Source organism: Puma concolor, unplaced genomic scaffold (assembly GCF_028749965.1).
Source record: "Puma concolor isolate L17-30 unplaced genomic scaffold, mPumCon1.1.hap2 unalloc_scaffold_23, whole genome shotgun sequence".
NCBI classification, from domain to species: Eukaryota; Metazoa; Chordata; class Mammalia; order Carnivora; family Felidae; genus Puma; species Puma concolor.
This window is the reverse complement of record NW_028240229.1, coordinates 590,561-597,691: the sequence shown is the minus strand read 5'-3', so window position 1 is coordinate 597,691 and position 7,131 is coordinate 590,561. Positions and strand designations below refer to the sequence as shown.

The 7,131-nt window shown below is 58.9% G+C and overlaps 1 long non-coding RNA gene across 2 annotated transcripts; it reads left to right on the top strand.

The window, feature by feature from the left end:
* The first annotated feature begins 925 nt into the window (after nucleotides 1-925).
* On the top strand, nucleotides 926-3,382 carry LOC147571534 (uncharacterized). 2 transcript variants are annotated; one of them, XR_015247330.1, is made up of 3 exons: nucleotides 926-1,023; nucleotides 2,053-2,184; nucleotides 3,242-3,382. It is a non-coding gene; the product is annotated as an uncharacterized LOC147571534 (long non-coding RNA). The 2 variants fall into 2 exon arrangements; XR_015247329.1 differs by having other exon boundaries at nucleotides 982-998.
* Nucleotides 3,383-7,131: the final 3,749 nt, after the last annotated feature.

Genomic DNA, 7,131 nt, shown 5'->3' with positions numbered 1-7,131 from the left:
CTTAGTGGTTCAAATTCGACAGATTCTATTTTTTTCCCTTTCAGGCAGATTTCAAACTGATGTGTGATAACGCGATGACCTACAACAGACCAGACACCGTGTACTACAAGTAGACCAAGGAGATCCTTCACGCAGGCTTTAAGATGAGCAAAGTAAGAAACCCACGGCAGCAGGGAGCCACAGAGACGTGAGTTCCCCTCTGTCTCGATGCCTACACAGAGCCCCACCCCCACTGACTGACATGCTTCCACCAGACCATCACTGGCAGTGGCGCGGAGCTTCTGCTCTAGGGTACACATCCCAGGCCACCCTCCCCTCCAGGTGCTCTCTCTCTCTCTCTCTCTCTCTCTCTGCTCCTGCGCCAGCTGGAACGTCTCCTTTAGGGTTGGTGGAAAGTGCTGGATCTGTTGATCTAAGTGTGGGTGTCTGATGGATTGCAGCCAGCCTGTGATTTGTTTTACGTGGCTGCCTCACTGAGTCCGGACAGGACGTCTTGGCCATCCAGAGTGGCTTCCCAGATCTGTCCCACGAGCCAGGTTGCATGTGTCACGCATCTAGGACCAGTGCCTTGTACCTGATCGGCCTGTAGGTGAGGTGAGGGCCACTGTGCCCTCTGGCCCGTCCCCCTCTGCCAGCCCCGAGTGCTCCCAGCCAGTCGGCCGCGCCTGTGGTGCTGACTCCCACCTACACCTGCCGCGGTAGCGCCATGGGAGCCCACTGTTAGGCCAGGCGAGGCTGTGGCTGTCCACATCCAACCCATCACCATGGCGCCTCAGCTGTGAGGCAGAGGTAAAGGCCTGCTGCTCTGTCCTTTTTGATTCTAGGAGCGGCTGTTAGCTCTGAAGCACAGCATGTCGTTTATGCAGGACATGGATTTTTCTCAGCAGGCAGATCTTCTGGGCAATGAAGACACAGCTTTTGAGGAGCTCGTTCCTGAAGCAGCACCTGTACAAGTTGAAACTGCCAAGGAATCCAAAAGGAAGTAGAGAAGTTATCAGGTATCGGGAAACGCACCTCAGGAATGTGAGTGAGGGTGAGCCTGTGCTGGTGCCCGTGTCTGTGGAGTAGCTCGTGGACCCCCCCCCACCCCACCTGCTGGAAGGAGCCTGGTCCCCAGAGGCTGCGTGTGAGCTCTGGTCTCAGGTGTTTCCAGGCAGCTGGCCGGCAACCTGGACCAGCCGGGCCTTGAAACGCTAACGGACCTGGGGGCACAAGGGCTGGACCGCCCCTGCCAGCCATACGCAGGCTCTGTTCCAGGTGTGACACTGCTGTTCCCATATGTGTGTTGCAGGGATTGTTGGCCCTTCACTATGAAGAAGTTCCCTCCTATGCAGGACACTTGTTGGTGGCCTGGCTTGGCTGTCCCTGAGCGGGGGACATAGCTGTGCTGTGTTAGGCAAGTGACACGCTTTGTGGGGGGGGCTTCATTCTCATCATACCCGACCCCCCAACTCCTGCAGCCATCCACCCTGGGCGGGGGGGGGGGGGTTCTTGCAGGCTTGGGATCCGCAGGCAGAATTTGCTCCCACAGCTCCTTGGATGGAATCTGTCCATATGCTTCTGGAAACTTCCACAGGAGAGACCACATCCGTTGGGTGCTGCACCCAGCAACCCTTGGCTGTTCAAATAAAGCTCTTCTCTGTGTGGGGTCTGAGGCCACCTGCCGAAGCCTCGGGATGCCCCTTTTGCCTCATGACCTGTGCTCCCAGCTCACCCTTGTTTCTGGTGTCTCCACGCTCCATGGAGCCTTGCCTCTTTTTCCAACGGTGCCTCGAATGACATTGTGAGTAGTGAGGTTGCCGTCAGGTTGCTCTTAGATCGACTCAGGTGTGCAGCTGAGACACGAGACACCTCCAGCGGCCGTTTGGGTCTCCCTTGCTGTTCGTGGAGGCCTCGCGTATTGCTGCAGTTACAGCCATGAGGACAGGGTCAAGGAGTACTTCGTGCCCCTGCTCCCAGCCCATGGTGACCTTGGGGAGTGGTAGGGACTGACTGTGGTGAGGTGGGAGCAGCACGTGCCCCGGTGACGTGTGTGCTGTTCTTGCCTCGCAGCTGCACGTTTGAGCCGGAAGGAAATGCCTGCAGCCTGACTGACAGCACGGCAGAGGAGCACGTGCTGGCCTTGGTGGAGCACGCAGCTGACGAGGCTCGGGACAGGATCAGCCGGCTCTCACAGGGGGCAAGGTAGCGTCAGGGGTGTCTGGGCAGAGCTCGTGTCCCGCAGGCTCTCTTTGGGTCCTGTCACCAGCTCCATCTCTGGGGTGCCTCGCGAGCAGGACCCTCCCAGAAGTGGTGTGTGTTACGGGGTCGCTGCAGGCAGGCTCGCCCCATAGTGGGGATGTTGCCCACCGGCAGATGGACGTCAGGCCTGCCAGTCATCTGCGCTGCAGCCTCCCTCTTCTCCTGGTTGCTTGTGTCTCTGTACGCCTCTGCAGGACCTACACGAGGCACAGGCAGAGCGCAGGGGCTCCTGGCTGTCCTCCATCCTCAGCTGCCTGTCCAACACCTCCCCCTCCAGTAGGGACCAGCACCACCTGGGTAAGGTGGCCCCGGGACTTTGGGGGCTGCTCCCTCTGCAGGGCGCCCCTGCCCCTGGGGCGCTGAGACCGCCCTCTAGTCGGGCAGCTGCACGGGGCTGAAGCGTGTGAGTGGAAGTCACTTGGGGTTAGGAATCCTGGGGAGTGGCCGTGAGACATGGCCGGCCCTGCGTCATGAGGAGCCCCAGCTGGCTACACCCCAGGGACCTTGGAAGGGGCAGAACGAGCCTCAGACGCTGAGTTCAACTCGGGGAACGTTTGTTTCTTTCTGCCATTCCCGGTTTTAGTCCTAACACAGAGTGTCAACGAGTGTGTCGATCCTCCGAGGCCCTGAGGGGAGAGCAGGTGGCCTGGGGCCTTCTGTGTTTACTGAGACAGAGCGGGCAGGTGTGTGGGCCCCACCGGGATTTCAGTCCCACCAGGAAGGGAACCAAACGCTTCCTGGCTCCTTGAATTTACTCCCTTACTTCCCCATGCTCCTGTTGTAGTTCCCAGATAGAAGGTCGGGCTCGCGAAATACGTCTTGACGTTGTGGGCTCGGGGGTGCTCGTCCATGGTGGAGGTTTGGCTGAGTAACAAGCGGGCTGTATGGCTGAGTTGTGGTTTCACTAACCGCCGTCACTAGGACACGTTTTCGGCCCGGTGTGAACCGCGACGTGTGTGTGGATCCACTGTGTGAACACCTGTCTTTCCCACAATTGCAGGAAGTCCTTCTGGCCTCAGCATCGGGGAGCAGCCAGAGGTGACCCACGACCCATACGAATTTCTTCAGTTTCCAGAACCTGCAGCCTCTGCAAAGAGCTAGCCTTGTAGATAGACTTCCGTTAGTTTTTTATTTTTTTATTTGTGTGTACAGTTTTTGTCGTGAGACAGAGACTTTCGTTTTGTCTCCTCTGGCATGCGGGAAGCAGCCCCGGGGAGGTGGGGAAGTGTCTCTGGCATCATGTCAGCCACACGCGGATCCCGTGTTTCTGTGGGTAGCCCCATGAATCCTGGACAGTGGACAGCACACATCCAGGTGTGTGACTGGGTGGGGTTGAGCCGTTGTGCTTTGTCTCTTGAGCTTTGAGGGGTCTGTAAAGCTCCTCTCTGTGGCTGGCCGGGACATACCATCCTGCCCCAGCTTCCTTCCCGAGCACCCCCTGGGAGGCAAGAGATGCCCACGTTGAGGGTCCTGTGTGCTGTTTGCCCTGCCCGCCCTCCCCGCCGTCCCCACATTTCCAAAGCAGGTCATGGTGGGGCCGCGCCCTCCCGGCCTGGGATAGGCTCTGTGCTGGGCGAGGCCTGCCTTCTGCTGGAAGCTGACACTGCCCCCTGACGACAGTGATGTGCTGTGTCCATAGACTTTTTTAATCTGGATGTGTTTACTGGATGTTTGTTTACATTTGCAAAATGTAGAGATCTCAATAAAATACAGAGCGATCGCATGTAATTGTTTGCAGCCCCATAGGTGTCCACTTCTTTGTTTTTTTTTAATTTTCTTCAACGTCTATATTTGAGAGAGAGCACAAGAGAGGGAGGGGCCGAGAGAGAGGGAGACACAGAAACGGAAGCAGCTCCAGGCTCCGAGCTGCCAGCTAAGAGCCCGACATGGGGCTGGAACTTACAAACCGTGGGATCATGACCTGAGCCGCAGTCGGATGCTCAACCACCCTGAGCCCCCCAGGCGCCCCTGTAAGTGTCCACTTCCAAGTGACTTTTCAGCAAGAACCTTTGTCACAGGAGGTCAGCAGCGTCCGTTCCGGCTGCTCACCCTCTCGCGTTTACTCTGTGTCTGGCCCCGTTCTCCGCCCGCAGTGTGTCTCTCTTACCCACCCTGCACATCTTCCAGGTGGCTTCCTTTTTGAAAACAGAATTGGAAGGGCGCCTGGGCGGCTCGGTCGTTTAAGCGTCCCACTCTTGATCTTGGCTCTGGTCATGATCTCCCGGTTTGTGGGTTCAAGCCCCGTGTAGAGCTCTGTGCTGACAGTGCGGAGCCTGCTTGGGAGTCTCTCTTTCCCCCTCTGCTCCTCCCCTACTTGTACGCACATGCGCACACTTCTTTCTCTCTCAAAATAAATAAACTTCAAAATATTCAAACAGAACAAGATTGGCGCTTCTGTCACCTCACAAGGCAGAGTGAATCCTGGGGGAAGGGGGTATGTGTGACGGAGGCAGTGGACAGCACGACGTCCCCCGGCCCACAAGTGCCATGGGGTGGGCCAGCCCTGCTGGCCACTGCCTGCTGCACTGGTAGGGCGCCTTGGGAACCTCAGGAGAAGGGGAGCAAAACATTGCATAGCTGAGGCGTCAGGAAGCCGTGGCAGGTGCCAGCAAAGGAGCAAGTCCCCAGGAGGACAGACCCCACGGTCAGGCTGCTCCTTCCTGGGTGTGTCACACACAGCCGTGAAGGGGGGACCTGGGGCTTGGGGCGCCTCCCTGGGCTTGCTGCCCCAGGAAGCTGGCAGGATCCAGGTCAGAACCCACAGGTGCTCTTGGTGGTCAGAATAACTGGGGGCAGGTGGCCTGAGAGGGGGAGGGTCCCTCAGAGCCACAGTGGCCACGTGTCAGCCACGGATGCATGGGAGCACCACAGCACCTCAACCATGCTGTTGACTCTCCAGGAAGGGGCTGTGTGGGCAGACAGTGCCAGGTGATGGGGGTCCATCCTGCTGCCTTTTCTGTGGGAAGCCACACTCCAAACAAGACCAGTGAGGTGGAGAGTGTGCACATGTGTGAGTGTTGCACGCTTGTGCAGTCTCGTATGTGCATCTGTGTGCACATGAGTACGTGTGACACGTGAGCATGTGTGAGCACGCGTGTGCACATGTTTATTCTGGTGCACGGGCGTGCACATGCACATTGTGCTAGTGCATGTGTGAGCATGTGTGTGAGCATGTGTGTGAGTCAATGTCCGTACACGTGTGAGCACATGTGTTGGCGTGTGTGTGTTGGTGCCTGTGTGTGTGCACGTGAGTGCCAGCGCCTACCTGTCCCGCACTCCACCTCACTCCTCTGCCATCCCTGCCCCCAGCCCCAGTGCTGACCCTTTGGGGGTTGGCTGCTTAGGTGTGTGCACAGCGGGATTGCAGCGGGCCCGTAACAGAGCTTGTGAATGACCTTCCTGTCAGGCAGGTTGAGGATCACACTCGGTGGAGTGCTCTGTGCACCCTAAAACTAGGGGGGAGTCTGTGTTGAGGGAAGGGGACACTGGGCTGCAGTAGAGGGGACAAGAGTGGGTTGCAGAGTGGGGCCCACAGAGTGGGGCCCACAGCACAGAGTGGGGCCCATTAGAATTTTAGGGCACGCAGTTGTGCGTGGGAAAAGTCCTGGTTGTCCCGGGCGGGGGTTACGGCTCTGGTTTTTAGTCTGTGTCTTAGTGTTGTAGCTTCTGAAGTTTTTCTCTTGGAGCGAAGATGTCTCTTTTGGAGGCACATTTCTCATAGGTGTGAGTGGCTGAGGTCACCGTGGCTCCAGGTCAGCCAGGAGGCCCGACCACCTGCAGACTCGGGGGACCCCTGGGGTAGTGCCTCCCCTGCCCCACTCCCTGGTGCCTCTTTCAGGGTCTGCCGAGTGGAGGGGTTGAGGCCACAGGCCCCAGAAAAAACCCCAGCGAGGGGCCAGCAGCCTGCACACAGGCGTATCTGGGGAAGCCCGTTCTATGCAGAAGGCCGACACCTTGCTCGTCTTCATTTACCGAAAAGCACTTTCAAGCGCTGTAAAGACTAAACTTTGCCGCAGCTTGAGCTCTGCCAGTGGGAGTGGTGGCCTCACAGCCAACACTCACATGCCGTGTCAGACGTGGCGGCTCAAAAGTGAGTGCACTGTGGGAGGCCTGCACTCTGGTGGGTGCCCTGCCCTGAACTTGAACTGTGTTCAGTTACTGGCATCTCCCACCATCCACGGCCTCTGCTGTGCCGATGGCTGGGCTCTTGGGGGTCTGAGACCCTGGTCAAGCAGCCTGTCGTCTGCCCTGGGTCTCTGGTGGCATGTTGGCCTGGCCCGGGGTAGCGCTGTGGACAGTGGTGGCCGGTAGGCCTGGGCACGGGATTCCCTGGGATGTGGTTCCAGGTGGAGGTTAGCACGCAGAGCTGTGCGGGCCCCAGCCCGGGGCTGCCCACAGGCGGGTGCTGGTGTGCAGGGCCCATAAGGGGCAGCCGCTCTCCCCTCCCCCGCCCGGCCACCGGCCTCCAGCACCCTCATTCCCTGCGGCCCCTCATCCTGGGCCCCATCTCCTCTCGCCCGCCTGTGGTCAGACAAAGCTGCCAGGATCAGCGTCCCTGTCATCCCCAGGGACTCTTTGCTCCTGAAGATCGCTCCGCATGGTGTGTTGGGCCAAAGGGGGTATGTGTTGAGGACGTGGAAGCCCAGGTAGTCAGGCTGGATGTAGGAATGACCCAGACCAGCAGTTGGCCCCACCCCGGCCACGGGGGCCTTCTCTGCAGGGTGTCCCCAGCTGGCTGTGGGGGCCCCAGGTCTTCTCTACAGGGTGTCTGTAGCTGGACCCGCCCTGCCCCCCGTTGGCTGTGGGGGCCCCAGGGTGGGGCCGGCCCTGGCTTTATGAGGCGCCTTGGGCTCCATCATTGCCACAGCAATTGGGCCTTTGTTGTTTCTC